At 45.4% G+C, this 20649-nt stretch overlaps 1 protein-coding gene across 1 annotated transcript in view; it reads left to right on the top strand.

Moving 5' to 3' along the window:
* The first annotated feature begins 879 nt into the window (after positions 1-879).
* DENND4C (DENN domain containing 4C) overlaps positions 880-20649 on the top strand; it is an 84212-nt gene continuing 64442 nt past the window's right edge. The window contains exon 1 of the mRNA XM_082204516.1: positions 880-1047. The gene's annotated coding sequence lies outside the window, so the exon portion shown is untranslated. The remainder of the gene's footprint in view (positions 1048-20649) is intronic.

The following is a 20649-nucleotide window of genomic DNA, read 5'->3' as shown; positions in this document are numbered from 1 at the left end:
GATTATTTTGTGCTTGTTGGTGCAGCACTTTGGTTTTTTGGATGTTGAGCCAAGCTTTCCGTAAGCTTCTGCAAAGATATTTAGGATGGTTTGGAGGTCATCCTCTGGGCGTGCACACACCACGTTTTCATCAGCCTATTGAAGCTCTATGACGGAAGTTACCGTAACCTTACTCTTTGCTTTCAGCCTGCTCAGAATAAGGAGCTTTCAATCTGTTCTATACTGTATACGATTTCTACTCCGGTGGGGAGTTTCCCTTCGACAAAGTGTAGGATCATGGCAATGAAAATAATGAACAGAGTTGGGGCAATAACACAAACCTGTTTAACACCTGATCTCATTGTGAATAGCTGTGTGTCCCACCACACCCCAAACACAACTCTGCTCCAGAGAACCGAGATCCGGCGTTTGGCTCGCTCGCTTTTTGCCCTCTTTCCCAGTTGCTCGCTTACGCGCGGCCAGGAGAAGGATGGCCACCCGGGGAAGGAAACCTTCCCAGCAGGGCAGCCTCTTCTTGCGCACGTTTGCCGGGGCCGCGGGGGGGGGGGATTTCCTGCTGCATTCAGCCCTCCGCTCTCCCCAGCCAGCCGGTAAACGTGCGTAACGGGACGGCGAGCGCACAGTGGCCAAGGCGAGCGCCAGAGAGCACAGGGCGCGCAGCCCCGGCGCTTCGACGGCGCGCCCGTTACCGGGAAAGGCTCCTCCTGCCCTCGCCCTGAGCGGAGGCGACGTCCGAGCGTCGGAGAGTCCTCCCAGCTGCCGTTAGAGGAGCCCGAGCTCTTCAGCGCCTCCTTGCGAAGCGCCGGCTGCTTAAGGAGCGCCTGCGCTCCCTTTCGCCCTCTTTCCTCCTCCTCCTGGGCGGGCCTCGGATCCGCCTCCAGCCGCTGGCGGGGCCGAAAGGAACATGGTGGCCGCTTCCTCCCTCGCCAGCAACAGCGACGTTTCGGCTTGCTCGTGAGGCGGCGCCGGAGCGAGCCAGGCCGCGAGGGAGTCTCTGCGCCCGAGGCGACGACGGACGGGGAGCCCCGCGTCTGGCCAGCGCCGCCGGTGAGGCGGGGAGAGGAGAGCGCGGGGGGCCGGGTGGGGAGGGCAGGCTGACAGGCGGACAGGAGCTCGGCCGCTTCCCGGGGCGCTTCCTCGGTTAGGAGACCCCCTTAGCTCGCCCTCCAAGAGGCTCGTTTTGGAGAGGGTGGCGGGGAGAGAGCGCGCGCGCGCAGCCCGGCCAGGGCGAATGCAGAGTCGAGGACGTGGGGCTGGCTGTTTCGCCCCCCACGCACTTCCCCGGCAGCAGCAGCAGCCCTTTCCCCTCCCCATAGCATTGGGGCAAGTTGGGGGTGAGTGGGAAGGAAGGCTGGAAACGCAGAAAGGCGAAAGAGAGAGAGCGCGCGCGTGGGAATTGCGCCCGGGCCCGGAGAGGGTCGAGGTGGCCTCTCCAAAGCTAGGGCTGCCCTCTTTTGTATGGGGTTTGGGAAGCGGAGGGCGTTTGGCGGCAGCCCTCCTGATGTGGGGTTGGGAGGGGTGGCGGGGAAAAGAGTCTCGCGCACTGTTCTACTCGCTCCGCGTTTCCTCCTGGGAATGGCTGTCTCCTCCTCCTCCTCGCCGCGCATGTCCTCACCTGCCCAAGGTGTGCTGGGCGGCGTTCGCTTGCAGGTGGGGATGGGGAGGCAGCAGCTTGTCGCGAGCAAGAAGGCGGTCCCACAGGGCCCCATCCTTTCTTGCTGAGCATCGGGGGAGATGTGCCGCTTGTTGTCACATCTGCTGCGCATGCAGCGGAAACCGGAAGCCCACACACCTGTGCGCGCCTTGTTGTCATTTTGCTGTCTATAGGACAGCCCCTCCAAGTGCCCCTGTTTTTCAGGGACAGCCCCGGATTTACAGACGCCGCCCCAGTTTCTGGTTTCACTCCAGAATGTTTCCTTAGGGCGTCCCTATTTTCCTTGGAGAAATGTTGGCGTGTATGGGGTTATGCGACCCCGGAGCCAAGGAGATAAGTAACCATGAAAGGACATTTGAAGGCAGCCCTGTAGAAGGAGGTTTTTGATGCTTAATGTCTTATTATGTTTTTGTATATGTTGGAAGCCACCCAGAGTGTCTGGAGCAATAATAATAATAAAATAATTATTATTATTATTATGGAATAGTATGTCCCTGTTTTCATCACCAAAATGTTGGAGGGTATGCTGTGAAGAGTAGCTTGCTTGCTAGGTGGTGGTTTTTACAAGGCAGTTTCTTCTTGAGATCATCAATCATCAGTCTTGAGGAAAGTGGTAGCAAGCTGCTTTCACTGGGCATTGCCATGTTTAGCAATAATATTTCCAGTGTGTTGCAGCAATAGTTTCAATTTTTCATTATCGGTGTGAGAAAGCCATTATAACTGAATTGCTGGTGGGGAAAAAATCCTGCTTAGTATTTGCTCCCAATGTTCCCTCTCCCTGTCCCCGCCCCCAAACTTTTGGCTTCCTCTGTGCCTGGCAGATGGAGGATTAGTTAGTTGAAAGGGCCCCCTTGGATGCCAGCACAAAGGAGATATATTCTGCAGGTGTTGAGGTAACTTTCTACCTTATCTGCTTTTTTCCTGCCAACTCCTCTCTTGAGTTCCTGTGTGATTTGACTTAACTCTAGAAGGAAATTGTGTAAGAAATCCTAAACATTATTTCTCAGGAAAGAGTAGAAATAAGCCAGTTGCTGTGATGTGTCATGATGTCTGTTGCTATGTGAGCTGAGTTCTGTAGTGTTTTGACAAAAAAAAAAAAGGCAGTAATTCATGAGTAATTATTCAGGCAGTTTTCAGTTTCTGTTTACACCTGTGTTTGGGGACCTGGCTACAAGAGCTAATATTATTAAGTGGACTTACCAGTACCTTCCAGCCGTGCTGCTGGTGTTGTGCAATATTTCGGTTCACTTTTTGTGTTTGGTACATAACACTTTTGTGTATGTAACACTGCTCAGTACAATTCTGGATGTGCTATTTTGCTGCGTTATATGTTGAAAGCAAATAAAGAAATGTGATCCCTAAAGCTTTGAACTGTAAAAACATCTAGAGTTTAGTTCCATGTTTTGGTGCAGACTCTTCTCTAATAAACCAAAAGAGATATGTCTTCGCAGCAGTATCTGCTAAAAATAACTGGGCCTTGGGTAGTACAGCATCTTGATTGTGACTAGTTTGCAAATCTAGCAAACTTGCAAACTAGTTAATAGCACTGTCTGCATTTGTGAATGAAGAATTCTCAGTCCAAGCTGTTTGCGGTGGTACTTTACTATGCTTTAAACTAGTAATGTCCAACTGGGGGCTAAATCCTGCCCCAGGATCATCTTTATATGGTTCCTGGTGGGCCCTGTCAGATTTTATAAATGTGCCATATTCCTAGGTGATTATTATTATTATTATTATTATTATAATTATTATAATATATTTATTAATACCCTAACAGGGACTCAAGGTGGCTTACAGATAAAATAAGAACAGCTCAGAGCGTGGTGCTGATAATGCCAAGGTTGCAGGTTTGATCCTTGTAAGGGACAGATGCATTTTCCTCAGGGTCCCTTCCAACTCTACAGTTCTATGAAGAGCATAGAAAAAAACCCAATAATTAAAAAACAATTAAAGACACACACATACGATCTATGTATGATCTACAGGCAATCACAACAAAAACGGCACCAGGCCCCTCATTAAAAGCAGTCACTTCCCAAAAGCCTGTTCTTCACCTGTTGGCAGAAGGACAACTAGGAGGGAGCTGGTCTAGCGTCTCTAGGGAGAGAGCTCCAAAGTCTGGGAGCAGCCACCAAGAAGGCCCTGCTCACCATCCCAACCAAGCGTGCCTGGGAGGGCGGCAGGACCGAGAGAAAGGTCTTCTCCCAAAGACCTCAGAACTCAGGCTTGTTTGTATGAGGGGATACTGTTTATCAGATAGCTTGGACCTAAGCCATATAGGGTTTATAGGTCACAACCAGCACTTTGAATTGTGCCCGGAAACAGTCCAGGAGCCAGCGGAGCTGTTGTAACGAGGGAGTTGTCTGCTCATGATAACCAGCCCTGTTCAACGGTCTGGCTGCAGCTCTTTGAGCCTGTTGAAGTTTCTGAGCCCTTTTGAAAGGCAGCCCATGTAGAGTGCATTGCTGTAATCTGGGCAGGATATAACCAAGGCTTCTGGCACTGGGATGCTAACTCTGCTCTCAAACCTTCACATCCATGAGGGGTTTTTCTCTCTCTTTATCGTGTGGCCTTCACTAGCTTTGGGACTCTAACTCTGTCAACCCCCAGGAGCCAGAAGGGCAACCATTTGGCAAAGGAAGCTCCTCTTGTGGCTTTTGTAGGCCCCTGATTTTTCTATTCCCTTTTGCATCCTCTTCGTATTAAAAATGTTTTTCTTCTTCTTCTAATGACTGTCTTTTATTTTTACCTGCCGTTGCTAAAGCAATGAATTCGGTGACCTCTCTCCTCTGGAGCATCCTTCTTGACCCGCCAGGGGGAGGCCACGGGATGAGGTGGGTGCCGGAAATCTGCTCCATCTCCCGATGACCAGATTATGTATTACAGTGGTCCCTTTAGATACGAACGGGATCCGTTCCAGAGCCCCGTCCGCATCTAGAAGTAAACGTATCTAGCGATGGCACGTCTGCGCATGCACGCGTCGCTTTTTGCCGCTTCTGCGCATGCACGCGACATCATTTTGAGCATCTGCGCATGCGCAAGTGGCGAAACCCAGAAGTAACGCGCTCTGTTACTTCTGGGTTGCCGTGGAGCGCAACTCGAACGCGCTCAACTTGAAGCAAATTTAACCTGAGGTATGACTGTACCTGCCTTCCTTCTGTACCCCCAGCTCTTCCCCGCTCCCCATGCAGATTTAAAGAAGGCAGTTGAATTTCTGCAAGAAGCTTGTCTGTGTTGTGTCTCTCAGGGAGCTGGCTTGCCCCACCCTAAAGGGAAAAAGGACCTCCAAGAAAAAGAGGGAGGGGGTCTTTCCTCCCCATCCTTTCCTCTTCACATTCCTCCTAAAGAAATGTGGGGAGGAGCTCCTTTGGCCTTTTCGTCCCTCCTGTGGATCTGTCATGGATGCTTTCATTGCGATTCCTGTGTTGCGTGTCGAGGTCCCCAAGCCACCCCCTAAATAAATCACAATTCACACAGATTTTTTGTTTAAGGTTTTTGGCATAATTTTGGTCACAACTTTATTAAAATACATAAATGTGAGTGGTTGCTTAGGCATTTGTTATGACTATCTGTCCCTGCCCCGGGACAGAAGTGACTTCCGGATTCCAGAGAAAGCCAGTAAGGGCAAACAATATTGGGGAGAAAATGGAGCCGGGCATCAGACCCTCACCTCTCCCCGCATGCTCCCTGGGGCTTGCACGGCCCTAGCCCCTTGCTGGGATACGGACAAATGTATGGCAGTTCCTTTAATGGATTTCCCTTGCAGCAGCAGCAGCATTGGAGGGGCAGGCACAGCCAATCCATGCCTCTCCACCAGCCAATTCATAAAAGCAATGCCTAACCACAACCTTACAAGTTGTGACGATTTGCTACACAGTAGGCAAAAACCAAATGGCCCCAGCCAATCTGCCAAATGGGCAAAATTCCTACCAGCAAAAGAGGCTGAAAAAAGCTGTGTGCCAAGAATATATAACCTTCGGGTCATCCCTCTAAATGGTAACATCAAAATCTCCCCAACAACCCAACTTGGCCCAATCACAGTCATGGCCATCCAAATGGTCCCACCCAGTAACCAAGAGGGGGGTGTCCTGTTAGACCCCACCGCAACACGTGCTCTCCATGAAAGAGAACACGCTTTGCAACTCTGCAATCCTATGGTTCATCTCCTCCAGCTCTAAACACGTGTCCAAATACCAGCAACCCCTGAGATAGAAAAGTTAAGCTAGGTGTGGGAAGCTTCTTTTTAGCCTGAAGACCACATTACATCATAGGCGATCTTCAGGGGACCGTATGCCAGTGCTGGGCACGTCTGGAGTAAAAAGTGGATGGAACACTGAATTACCTTTGTACAGTAGGCTGAGGGAGTCAGTCCCAGGGAGCACCTTTGAAATCTCTGCAGAGGAGGGAGAGATGCTCCTAAAAATGATGGTTGAGGCTTGTAGAGTGCCCTGCACTGTGCTTTGAAGCCCAGACAATCCACTTTAGAGAGGTTTACAGGTGCTGTAGATCAGTGGCACCTGAAACTCCCTTTTGGGCTGGCATCACCTTTAGCTCCCCCATACCTGCCATTGCATGTAACGCCAGGTGAGCATGGCTTGAGCAAAAGGGCTTGGCAGCCCTAATCAGGCCCACAGCATGGAAATTCTCTCGTCCCCCCTTAACCCAAAACTTTAATAAACTTTTTAAAATAAACTGGATCTTCTGAGAATGCAAATTTTCTTCAATAGGTGCATTGTGGGTTTTGTTTTTCAAATAGTTGGTGTCAGCTGCCCACTCATGAGTTGCTGTCAAAATAAGAAACCATCGTAGACACATGATAGAAAAATAAACATATGGTTTAACAATATAATCTAGGTTGGCTGTTATGAAACACTGATTTGAAAACATAAGGGCTGAACGAGATGTGATGACAGTAGGTTTGAGTGTCATGTGTGGCATTTATAACAACAAAAAGTGCACATGAATTGGGAATGCAGAGAACTTCCTATACCTCCCCTTTCCACGTGCCTTTAACTCCTTTGAAATAATTTCCAGTATCAGAGCTAGGGAGATAAATGTCAGGCGTGTGTGTGTGTGTGTTTTAGTGCTGTTAAAATCAGACATCCCATTCTGAGAAAATGGGGCAATTCCACATGTAAAACATACAGAACTTCCGCTGTCAAATCCAGTTTAGTTGTAAATTCAGTCTGATAAGCATTGCGGTGAAGAACTCCTAAAAACAAAGGATCCCATATTCCTATAACTTGAATATATAGCTAATATATATGAGCCAAAACAAAAGCAAAAATCCCTAATCTGGGTGTTCATGGGTAGCTAGGCCAAGAAAACCAAACTACTGTACTTGTTGAAAAGGTAAACTCAAAACAAACACGGCTGAAATGGAATCCAAAGGAATCTTTGTAGCTTTTCCTTGTCTAATCCATTGACTTTTCTTTCGCTTTAACGGTAGCAGTGGTATTTATTGACAAAATATCATGTCAGTTCTGTCCTGCGGAAGAAGGCAGCATTAATCTCCCCTTCCCTTTCTTATGGACAGCCTATTTGCGGCATTCATTTTTCATCTCCATGAGTGACGGGAACGTGACGTACCACCCCGCCGTTGTGCAAAAACCTCAAGTATTTTATTTATCTCATTAAATTGTTTCGACCCCAAACAATTGGGGGGGGGGTGCCAAAAGCAGCTTCCAAACATCTGTAGTAAAAAAATAAATAAAAAAGCTGTGTCCTAATGTTTACCGTCTAAAATACATGACAAGGATTGCGAAGGAGAAGGGAGGAAAACTAGCTCAGGCGCCACAACCTAGCAATTCTAAAATACAGACACGCTTTTACTCTCGCAAGATTGAACGTATTGCCCTCGGCTGTACTTGAGGGACGATTCCAACAGATTCCATACGAAAAATGCTTCTGTCCCTGTGGAGATGGCAGCACCGAATTGGTGGCGCATGCCCTTCTGGCTTGCACTCTTTATAAAGACTTGAGGAATGAGATTATCACCGCTCTTTAGTTTGTCCATTCCAGGTTGCCCAACCACTGCCACAGTGTCCTTTCTCTTGGCAGATCAAGATGAGCAGGTGACAGCAAAGTCTGCCAGGTTTTTAGCTGGGGCAATCAGAATAAGATCCACCATTTGACTACTGATTCAGAACCCTAAAATGTATTTTACATAATTGACTTTTTATTTCTATTCTTTGTATATCATATTATTGTTTCATTGCTACGGCCGATGGCTGACGCATATAAAGATTCATTCATTCAAGCTCAGGCACCTGTTCACAAAATGATTCGCTGGGATTGAATGGTTCAGATTGCCTGATGCAATGGCTGCTGCTAGGTGACAGTTTAGGGAGAGCTAAAGAGAGCTGAAAATCAGCAGAAATTATGGGATAGCCCTGCTACTCTTCCCCTCTGCTTCTGCCTGATGGAAGGAGCATAAGAATCGAGGTGGTAAAGTCCAGTGGTTGATCTATAATTTTCTATAGCGGGTGGTTGTGGACAAATTCCGGCTGTAAATGATTAAGCTGATAAAAATAGGAATATAGCCAGCACCGCGAGATAATATTGTAAGTAATAATAAGAATAATAATAAAAAGGCTGTTGGCAAGTTAGCTTTTAAGCTGAGCAGTGAGAGTAGCTTTGTTGTTTGCCAAGTGCCTCTGTTTTGGTCTGTTCGAAGCGGATGTGGATTGTGTAACATTGATATAAGTGAGTAACTCAGTTCATAGTATCATTTTTTGGTTCCCGTGCACCAATACGATTGTCCAGAGATCTAGTTTCTTGTTACCGCATTGTGCCGTTGAGATGGTACTTGCTAACAAATACTCCTTTCAGAAAATCTGGTGGCTTGGTACGTTAGAGGCTTGGTTTTAAACATTTGTGGAACTGCTACTCGTGTGTCGTAAAGGGATCTTGAACAGTCTAGTTTAAGGCTATTGGTAACAAAGGGAGAAAAACCGTTCAGGTCAGTTTTACGATACCTGTGAAACATGGCTCGGACGAGTTTAATTATTTGGATTGCCACATCAAGCTCATGGTCTTTCTGTTTCTGTTTTCCACCCTGAAATTAACACCTGGCCAGTGTACAAATTAAAGCAGCAAAATCATGTGAGTGGGTGAAGAAGCCAGGCATGTCTGGATATGAAATGCTTTGGATGTTGCTGAGCCACTACCAGTCAGTGGGAAAAGCTGAGATGGATGATCCATTTGTTTGACTGAATTAAGACAACTTCCTACATTCATGTAATACAGTGGTACCTTGGTTCTCAAACTTAATCCGTTCTGGAAGTCCGTTCCAAAACCAAGGCACCCTTTCCCATAGAAAGTAACGCAAACCGGCGAACTGTTCTAGACTTTTCATGACCATAGAATTGTAGAGTTGGAAGGGAATACAATTGCTTCTAGCAATTTCAGATCAAGTGATTCTTTCCTCAAATGCTGTCAGAGGGCTCACTCAGAACCCTCTTGCAATAGTGGTGGCGAGAAGAGACAAGACAAAACAGCTTGTCAAATGCCCTGGCTGAAGAGAACATCACGTTCAGAGCAGGCAAGAACATATTGTGAAACTGAAAGTTCATCGATGGCCAACGTGGAAGGTGGCTGCTCAAAAGCTTTTGAACCCCAGTTGTTTTTACTGGACACCAATTTCAACTTTCCCTCCCCATGCATAGATAAATGGTGGCTCAGATCTTCACTGCAAGGAAATCTAAACCTCCCTGTTAGGAACACAGGGATAACGAAACTGACTTGAAAATGTCCTGTTGGCCATATTTTCTGGGAACCAGATTTTACTGTAAGATCAGTATTGCACTGAGGGGTTTTATATGAGCTAGACCACCCCACAATAGCACTGTTTTCATTGTCCTTGCTGCTAGTGGCATTGATAGGTTTTAATCTAATCACAGAATTGTTGACTTGTAAGGGATCCTGAGGATCTTCCAGTTCAGGGTTTCCCAAACTTGAGTCCCCAGCTGTTTTCGGACTACAGTTCCCATCATCCCTGACCGCTAGCTAGGGATGGTGGGAGTTGTAGTCCAAAAACAGCTGGAGACCCAAGTTTGAGAAATGCTGATCTGTTCCAACCAACTTCAAAGCAGGAATATGCAGCTGTCCCTTACGGGGATCAAACCTGCAACCTTGGCGTTATCAGTACCACACTCTAACCAACTGAGCTATCCGGGGTCATGTTGAAGTATATATTCTTGTTTTATTTGGCCCCTGTCTGTAGGATGAGGACACGGGTGGTGCTGTGGGTTAAGCCACAGAGCCTAGGACTTGCCGATCAGAAGGTCGGCGGTTCGAATCCCCGCGATGGGGTGATTCGACTGTTGCTTGGTCCCAGCTCCTGCCAACCTAGCAGTTCGAAAGCACATCAAAGTGCAAGTAGATAAATAGGTACCGCTCCGGCAGGAAGGTAAACGGCGTTTCCATGCCCTGCTTTGGTTCGCCAGAAGCGGCTTAGTCATGCCGGCCACATGACCCGGAAGCTGTATGCCGGCTCCCTTGGCCAGTAAAGCGAGATGAGCGCCGCAACCCCAGAGTTGGTCACAACTGGACCTAATGGTCAGGGGTCCCTTTACCTTTACCTTATCTGTAGGATGGGATAGTACAGAAACTGAAATCTGCTTTCCCCCTACCCCCTACTCAGATCTGTCTTTACCTGCCTTTTTGCTCCCTTTTCTTGCTCATCTCAGACCAAGCTATCGGCTGCCTGGCCGTTTGATCTTGCTGTTTTCTTGCCATTTGGCTCTTTCCTACAGACAGGAAACCAGGCTTTTCAGTCTTCTGGCTGGTGAACATCTTATGTAACCTGTTAAGACTATGATCTTCTAAATCTTTTCCTCGCATATGTACAGACACACCAGAAAAACGCTGTGAGATTTTCTTTTATACCTCGCCCAGTAATTCCCAAACAACGTATGTACCGTGGGAAAACTGCTACCGGGCAGCAAGGAATCAATACTTTTGTGAGCCTAAAGCACCTGTCCACAGGAGAAGCTGAGCTCTGGGCTTCTGGCCTGTTCATCCTCTGCCGAGTCTGCTGCATCTTCAGAAAAGGTCACATGTTGTATCTCTGTATGAATCCCTGCTCTGAGCTTCCAGTCAGGTGACATGCTGAGGACGACAACTTACACAGAAATGCAGGGACAGGGTTTTCCTCTGTGGGCACATGTACAGGTAGTACTGTGTCTCTAATCTTCAGAAATAACCGAGACACACTTCAATAGTCCAGTGGTACCTCTGGCTGCAAACGGGATCTGTTCTGGAGGCCCGTTCGCAACATGAAAAGAACGCAACCCGCAGCGGTGCGTCAGTGCACATGTGGGTTGCGATTCGCCACTTCTGCGCATGCGTGTGACGTCATTTTACGCGTCTGCGCATGCGCGAGCAGCGATACCTGGAAGTAGCCCTTTCTGGTACTTCCGGGTCGCCGTGGGTTGTAACCTGAAAAAAACATAACATGAAGCAAACGTAACATGAGGTATGACTGTACAGTTATCTTGATTTTGTTTATTTTTTTCATGTGAAAAGCTTTCCATTATAGACTGTAGAAGGACTACAGGTGACTGCATTGGAGAAACAGGTTGTTCACAGCAGAACAAATGTAACTGCTTGGTTGGAGGAAATTGTGAGCAGCTTAGAGGCAAACGAAAGACATGTCAGGTCTGGCAGGAAGTAGGGCTGGGCGATATATCACCACCCAAACATCACGATATACTAATGTACAGTGGAACCTTGATTCTCAAACAGCTTCGTTGATGAACAAATCGGCTCCCAAACGCCGAAAACCCGGAAGTAAGTGTTCTGGTTTTCTAACGTTTTTTGGAAGCCGAACGTCTGATGCAGCTGTCAGCTATTGTTTCCGGGGCACCTGCACCAGTCGGAAGCTGCGCCTTGGTTTCCGAACGTTTCGGGAGTCGAACGGACTTCTGGAACGGATTAAGTTCGAGAACCTAGGTACCACTGTATACTGATATATCACAATGTCTGAAAGGGAGCTATGTGGAGGCTGGCTTCACAGTTTTCCCCACATTCTGATTTTTGCATACACACAAACACACACACCATGATTTGTGATGTATTCTTGCCAGGTCAGAAATGATGAAGCCGATATCACAATATGCACTTGAAACCGGTTTTGGGTGATATATTGCCCAGACCTAAAAGGTGTCAGTCTCTCTGTTCTCCTGTGTCTTGCAGGTCAGACTTTCTTAGTATTTCATAGTAACTGTAGCCCTTCAATTTTGAGATATTACTGGGACTACTCTGTAAACCAGATTTTAATATCCATGTTATAAAATGGTCCAGTTGTAATGCTAGAGTTTTCATATTGGAATATCTGGTAGATGAAATGGCTCATCAGAGATGTAATAATGCATATAAATGTCTGAGTTATACAGATGCTAGTCAATTTTCGCAGCTAACAGTGAGTTTAAAGTTAATTTCCCACTTTTTTCTAGTTTTTGGTTATGACCTTTTTTTAAAAAAAGGGGGGTCAATGTTCTTTGCTATATAACTGTTACTGACTCAAAAATGACAAACGTCTACTGTTGAAGGCATTTTAATTATTCTGTACCTAAATACTATTCTTGAAAATAAATAAAAATATCCAAAATGAGGAGAGGGACGTGATAATGTTGTCTCCACGACTGCTTTTAAGACATCTGTATCTCTTATTGTAGAATGCCGTCCTTACTTCCCTTCCAACGATTCATGTTTCAGTTTTGAATTCACCGGCATATCTTCTGCATATTGAAGATATATTTGCTGTTAAACAGAGTGTTTATCATGGAAACGGTCAAAAGCATATGATGTGAATGACCTTCCCCCCATCTGGAGGTTGATAAGGCTCCTCTGACACACAGAAGAAAACGGTGTCAGAATGATTTGCAATTGCATCTTGATGTTACTTCCATAAAGAAGAAAATACTGGAGCTTTTCTGCGTTCCTATGGCTTTTACATTGTAGGGTTTGGAGTTTGTTTGGTGTGTGGGTTGTTTTTGTGTGTTTGCACGTCGTGTTCTAGTACAGTGGTACCTCGGGTTACATAACGCTTCAGGTTACATACACTTCAGGTTACAGACTCCGCTAACCCAGAAATAGTGCTTCAGGTTAAGAACTTTGCTTCAGGATGAGAACAGAAATTGTGCTCTGGTGGCGCGGCAGCAGCAGGAGGCGCCATTAGCTAAAGTGGTGCTTCAGGTTAAGAACAGTTTCAGGTTAAGAACAGACCTCCGGAATGAATTAAGTACTTAACCCGAGGTACCACTGTACTCATCTTCAGTTTTAGAAACTCAGATATATAAGCTAGGTGCCAAATGGTGCCTTAAACCAAGGTTACAGTTGTGGAAATGGAATGTCTAGTTGCCATTTTGGCGCAAGACTTCTCCGGTGTCTTATTTTTCAAATGATGGAGTGACTTGGATTGAGTCTCAGTTAGACATCCGGCTAGTTCAGAGGACAACCTTGAGCTAGGTTAGGAGCTTTGAGAACTTAAAGAAGAAAAATCACTTGATTCAGGGACAGTTCACGTATATATTGGCCTAATCCAACTTCTTTTTTGTAATGGTGACCATTTGTAGCGATAATATGCTCCACAACTTTGAGCAGGGCATCAGGGTGGGGTAAGTGATGGCTGTGGCATTCATACGGAGCCCCCGGTCGTCTCACGGACTATTGACCCGTACACCACTAATCCGCTGCCACCAACCAGGTCCACCTTGGTAAAATCACTTCAGTCTCAGTCAGCTTCTCAATTAATAAAGAAGAGTGTATTTTATTTCAGACACAAACAAAACTTTTACGGCATTCTGAACACTGTTGCTCTTTACTTTCTTAGTCTTATTTTCCTCGCTCTATCTCTTCTACCTCCCCACACTCAAGAACCTACTGCTCTAACTGTCTCTCTATTACCAACTCCTTTCCCAACCAGCCAACCCACTAAAACCAACCAACTACCCACCAACAACTCCCATCGAGCTCCTCCCCCTGAACTCCTCCCCGAACTGGTTTTATAGTCCCACTGACTCCACCCCCTGGGTCCTGACTGTGCAACCTGTTTAACTATTTCCCCTCCAGCGCTCTCTCATATATGTTAACGTCACAACGACAAGCGACAACAATTAACTATAACGTTGTTTTCGGCTCCGGCTCAGGTTGGTTTTGGTTCCTGAAATTTGTTCTGATTGTGCAGATAAAATATAACAGCATTATACAGGGTAGGGTATTGAGTTTGTGAAAACAGTCAAGATCCAAGGATTGTCAGGCATGCACCTCCAAAATGCACCTAGCACCTGGCTAATTTCGAACACTGCTCATCTTGCTTCCCAAGTATATCAAGTTTGATGACTTTAACTGGGAACAATAGTCTTTGCGCACTCCTACTCGCAAACATCAAATGCTTTGCTCAACATAACATCGTTTTGAAACACACTAGTAATAGTGAGGGTAGGAAAGGCTTGGCATTGTAAGATTTCTTTTGCCGTGGTGGTGAACAGCCCAGCAAAATGGAAAAGGCTTGCTGCAAACCATTGATCTAATATGCAGAAATGAGCCTGGTAACTTGTTAGTTTTCCTTCTCCTGGCTTGGTAATAGAATGTGTAATAGAAAAATAATGGTTTAAATGTACTGCCTGGTTCGATGGAATTGAAAATGTACTATTGCTTGGTGGGGGAAATGATCCAAATAGGTTTTGACTTTGGAGATTACCTTTAGCTGACTATAGGCAAAAAGGTAAAGGTAAAGGACCCCTGGACGGTTAAGTCCAGTCAAAGGTGACTATGAGGTTGCGGCGCTCATCTTGCTTTCAGGCTGAGGGAGCCGGCGTTTGTCCACAGACAGCTTTCCGGGTCATGTGGCCAGCAGAACTAAACTGCTTCTGGCGCAATGGGATACCATGATGGAAACCAGAGCGCATGGAAACGCCGTTTACCTTCCTGCTGCAGCGGTACCTATTTATCTACTCTAGCTGGTATGCTAGGCTGGCAGAAGCAGTGGGAGCTCACCCTGTCGTGCAGATTCGAACTGCCAACCTTCCATTCGGCAAGCCCCAAAGGCTCAGTGGTTTAGACCACAGCGCCACCCATATCCCTTTTAGCTGATTATATCAGCTATTGTATACCATCTTTCGGAAAATATTTTAATTTGAAAGCTGGCTAATATATCAAATGGAAACTGCATTTTAGGACTGCTTGGGCAATACGGGGATGTGGATTCTGAGTCCTGGAAGCTGCATACAGCTGTTGTGGCTACATATATTGTGGCATGATGGTAGAGAGATGAATGCTTGCTGGCATTTTTCTTTGCACTGATTTTTTTCCCCTTTTCCTTTTTTGCTTTGCTTGAAGATTTTGATGTGATGATTCAGTGGAAACCAACCTGACTCACGTTATAAACATTTCATAAACATGAGACTATCATCAAGTAAAAATGAAACTGGTTCCCATAACTGCCATTTGGGGATGGGGGGGGGGAGAGAAGTAAATTTGGGAGGTGCGGTTCAAAGAACTAAAAAAAATACACATTTTTACATTTGGGAATTCTCACTATGGACACAAGCAAGTTTGATTTCCATTCTCCCATCTTGCTTTACTCCCTATGGTCTTGCACCCAAATTCCAAAGGTCTAAGTCATTTTTATTCTTCCTTGAATTTTATCTGTGAGTTTATAAATCTATTAATAAGTGGGGGGGGCACCCTTGATGTGCAGGTGTTTTGATTGACTTAGAAACCATTCCTTAAGTCTACTCAGAGGTACGTCCCACTGTATTAAATGTGGTGTATTGGCTTACAGAAATGTAAAGTAATGGATCGGGTGTTTTGAATTGTTGTGCTTCACTTTTGTAAACTTCCCTGAGTTGTTGCTTTTAACTGAAGAGTACTAGAGATGTATACTAAATAATTGTAAGTTCTGTAGACCTTGTTTTGAGGGGGGTTTTCCTAGGAAAGAAAAACATTTTAGAAAGAATGTGTCACTCTGCACGTGTAGCAGTTTTTGTGGCTCTTGGCATTCCTATCCTGCTTTTTGCCTGCTATAGTTGCACAGTGACATTCCGAACTTACTTATTTGTCACCCTATGATCTTAAATAGTTAAGTGGTTTAAAACAGGCTTCCTCAACCTCGGCCCTTCAGATGTTTTTGGCCTACAACTCCCATGACCCCTAGCTAGCAGGACCAGTGGTCAGGGATGATGGGAATTGTAGTCTCGAAACATCTGGAGGGCCGAGGTTGAGGAAGCCTGGTTTAAAACAATTTAAAAGCCCATATAAACTATTCGAATACAACTATGATCCAATAAAACAGACAAACTAAAGAATTTTAGTTTAGGAATAAAGGAATAAAGAATTTAAAGAGTAAACATAAATGCCATAATCTTCACGTAGTCTCCTTTGGACCTGTGCCAGTAGTAAAATGTGCCTGGCACCTGGGGAATTTGATATAGTTGCCCCATAGCAGAAGTGCTCTAGGAAGGCAGGGTAGTATAATGGTTAGAGTGTCAGGCTAGCACCTGGGAGATCAGGATTCTAATCCCCACTGTGCATAACAACAGCAACAGCAACAACAACAACAACAACAACAACAACAACAACAACAACAACAACAACAACTTATTTATACCCTGCCCATCTGGCTGGGTTTCCCCAGCCACTCTGGGCGGCTTCCACAAAGACCAAAAATACACTTAAGATGTCACACATTAAAAACTTCCCTGAACAGGGCTGCCTTCAGATGACTTCTGAATGTCAAGTAGTTGTTTATCTCTTTGACATCTGATGGGAGGGTGCCACTACCGAGAAGGCCCTCTGTCTGGTTCCCTGTAGCTTTGCTTCTCACAGCGAGGGAACCGCCAGAAGGCCCTCGGAGCTGGACCTCAGTGTCTGGGCTGAACGATGGGGGTGGAGACACTCCTTCAGGTATTTTGGAATATTGTGAAGCTCCTTGACATCTGATGGGAGGCGGGTGCCACCACCGAGAAGGCCCTCTGCCTGGTTCCCTGTAGCTTTGCTTCTCACAATGAGGGAACTGCCAGAAGGCCTTTGGCGCTAGATCTCAGCCCAGTGGGTGACCTTGGAGTCAATCACAGCCTCTTCGCCTCCCTCACAGGGTTGCTGTAGGGATTAACTGAGGAAGGGGGTGAACCATGTCTTCCTTGGAGAAAAAAGCTGCTTTAATGGATGCAAGTGATTTGGGGAGGAAGTCAACGTTGTGCGCTTCCAAGCGTTGCGTCAGGGCAAGGATTTCAGATTGCTGGATGGAATGACCCCTCCTCCCCCCTGCACACACTGCTCAGGGGGTTCTCCCAGCTTCAGGGCCAATTTTGTAGGGTGTGGGAGGTGCCTGGGGGGAGGAGGGGGGTATCTCATATGACGTCAGCAAAAGACATTGCTGGTTTCTACAAACATCTAGTTAAATGCCATTGGGAGGGGGGAACGAACAGTTAACACTGCATCTCACTAATTGGCAGAAGCCGTCAATTATAGACGACATATTTAGCCGTTTTTCTTCAGTAATTAAGATCCAAGATCCCTTTCCTGGAGGGCCCTATAATTTGTGGTGGTTTTTACCAAAGCTGTGTATGAGGGCATAAAACCTCACTAACAACGCTTTAGGTTTCCCTTTTTTCAATTTCCGCCACATTGTTAATTTCCTAAGGATGCATGTGAGACTGCCATTTTTCCACCCAGGAAGTGTTGTATTTGTAAATATTGGAACTGCAGGGAAGGATAATTCGTAGATCTGTCTGAGGTGTCTCCCCTTTGTTGCCCTTCGCTATTGGAACGTTTTGGTTGCAATAGAGGTTAGATCATTTAATGAAAAAGCCGGAAAGGAACTTATTTTTTTTAAAAATGCTGACTTATAAAGTCTTCGTGCCAAGGTTTTCTGCTGAAACCTGTCTGACGAATCAGTGGAATTTGCGTAAAGCACAGTCTATGGGGAAGATGAATTAAAAACAAAAAAACCTGATTGAGGTGAATCATCACACCTTAAATTTAAGAAGTGATAATTCACCTCTGTCAAGTTTGCAATTAAAAAGTAAATGCTAATGAGTATTGTCGTTCTTGTTAGGATGTTTACCAGCTGTTCCAACGAATACTCGGTGTAGTCACTTTTCCCATTTCCTAGGTATAATATCGCCTTCAATTTCCGCTTGACACCGTGGAATCAGATACGTTCCATTTGACAGCTGTGAAAGTCATTGTTAGCTGTGAAAGTCGGTCTTACGAACATTTAGCAAGTAGTGAAATAGGATACTGCTGGTGTAAGTTGGAATTAATTTTTAAAATAAACCATTTCTTGTGTTACTGTGGCCTTTCCCACGGCTCCTCTATATTGAAGGAAGATTTTGTTTGTTATGTATGTGTTTTCCTGATAATGTCCTCTAAAATAAACATTTTGGTGAATTAGTCCACTTATGTTAATAACTATTACTGTTATCTTCGTTGTTATTGTAACTTCCTCACACTAAATTTGCTTGTGCTCTGCTGTGAGGCTACGCAGGTATAGTCATACCTTAGCTCCCGAACGCCTCGGGAGTCGAACGTTTTGGCTCCCAAACGATCGAGAACCAGAAGTGATGGTTCTGGTTTTTGAACGTTCTTTCAGAAGCTGAACGTCCGACGGGGCTTCCGCGGCTTCCGATTGGCTGCAGGAGCTTCCTGCAGCCAATCAGAAGCCGCGCTTTGGAAGCTGAACATTTTGGAAGTCGAACAAACTTCCGGAACGGATTCTGTTCAACTTCCGAGGTACGGCTGTATCCCCCCCCCAAAATACCCATTACAAAGTATCCTTTTGTAATATACTGAGACAAAACAGCTACTTAGTCTAAAAGAGAACAAGATCAGGAGGAAGACAAGGAAAGGAGAAACCTAAAGAAAGAGAAACCGAGAGAAGAGGAAAAGAAAGGGGGGGGGAATTAAGAAAAGGGAGAAATAAAATAAAAGGACTTTGTGTTCTCTGTCCTGTAGCTACATATGATATTCATTCCTTAAGATCCAACCATTCTGTCTTCTATAAACCAGTATTATGTCAATCTTCAAATCCAGATATTGCAAGTTCATTTTCTCTCTCACGCAAAAAGCCCATAAGAAATTTCCAGTCCTTAATAAATGTCAACTCTGTTCTCATGTATGGAGCAAGAGGGGAAAGTGGGGAGGGGAATAATTGGACCCTTCTGCCATGAGTGTAGAGAAGAAGGATTGTATCATTTCTTGAAGAATTTCCATATTGACTGGAGTCTGCTGATCTAGACAAGTCCAACCAGTTGCTTAATGCTAGCAGTTTTGTTGCATACTGAATTATGATAACTTGAAATATTTGGAAGCCACGTTCTGTGGCATAATTAAGAACATAATGCCAATTGTTACAAATGTGTCTCTTATAGGATTTAAGGAATGTGCAGTAATGGATATTTCCAAATATTTTCTCTTTCTCTTTCTCTCTCTCTCTCTTTTTGTCATAAACACACACACACACAGAGCGCTCACGTTGGTAGGGCCACTTGGAAGCAGCTTGTTGAGTTTGTTTTGCTTTCACTAGGAAGAGGTAATTAAGTGTAATTTAATAAGAAGCTATCACCTTTCTAAATTAATGTAAATCAAGTGTTAACCTATTTCCAGGTTACAAAAGTTGGAGCAAGTGTTGTCTTAATAGGAAGTGATAGAAGAGAAGATGTCTACGTGGTGTAGAAATACTCTGGAACAAGCATTTTGAAAATTATTTGTATATGAGAAAGCAGACTTGGTATTGCATGCTATTCTGTTGCAGAGAAATATAACGTTAATGGAATCTGCATATGTATTTGGTGTGAATGGACATGTTGGCCGTGTTTGGAGCCATCCCGGTTCTTAGAATGTGCATTTGCTACCTTGTCATAACTTCGCTCATCAGTTGGGCATTGGAAAGGACTGGCAGGATTGGGGTGAAACTATTAGCTCAATGTTGGAGCAGAGAAATACCGCTGCTTTGGTTAAAATTTGAATATATATAAAAAGAAAGTTAAGGGACCCCTGGATGGTTAAGTGCAGTCAAACTCAACTGTGGGGCTGCAGTGCTCATCTTGCTTTCAGACCGAGGGAGCCAGCGTTTATCCACAGACAGCTTTCCAGGTCATGTGGCCAGCAGGACTAAACTGCTTCTGGTGCAACGGGATACCATGACGGAAGCCAGGCCACATGGAAACGCCATTTACCTTCCTGCCGTATAGGTACCTATTTATCTACTTGCAGTGGCGTTCTTTTGAACTGCTAGGTTTGGGTGGTGCTGTGGTCTAAACCACTGAACCTCTTGGGCTTGCTGATTGGAAGGTTGGTGGTTCGAATCCGTGTGATGGGGTTAGCTCCCATTGCTCTGTCCAAGCTTTTGTGCATATATATATATATATATATATATATATATATATATATATGATATTAAACATGTTAGTAGTTATTGATGCTTTTGGATTATGGTGCTGGATGAGACTTTTGAGAATCCCATGGACTGCAAGAAGATCAAATCCATCCATTATGAAGGAAATCAGCCCTGAGGGCTCACTGGAAGGACAGATCCTGAAGCTGAGGCTCCAATACTTTGGCCACCTCATGAGAAGAGAAGACTCCCCGGAAAAGACCCTGATGTTGGGAAAGATGGAGGGCACAAGGAGAAGGGGATGACAGAGGACGAGATGGTGGGACAGTGTTCTCGAAGCTACGAACATGAGTTTGACCAAACTGCGGGAGGCAGTGGAAGACAGGAGTGCCTGGCGTGCTCTGGTCCATGGGGTCATGAAGAGTTGGACATGACTAAACGACAACAGTTATTGAAGGACAATTCTACACAATTGGAAGCTGGAGTGGCTTGTTTGTTATAATCTGATGAATGTTTATTCCCATTTGTAGGCCTCTGTGTCTCTATGGTACTTGCCCATTTAGTTATGATATATCTGTAAATATTGCAACCGCAGTTGCATGAATCTTCCTTATCTGTGTGCCCTGTTCACTGAGAGGTTTGTTTGTGTGTA

This window comes from Podarcis vaucheri (assembly GCF_965113315.1).
Source record: "Podarcis vaucheri genome assembly, chromosome: 17".
Classification (NCBI taxonomy): Eukaryota; Metazoa; Chordata; class Lepidosauria; order Squamata; family Lacertidae; genus Podarcis; species Podarcis vaucheri.
This window is presented reverse-complemented; position numbering and strand designations above follow the sequence as displayed.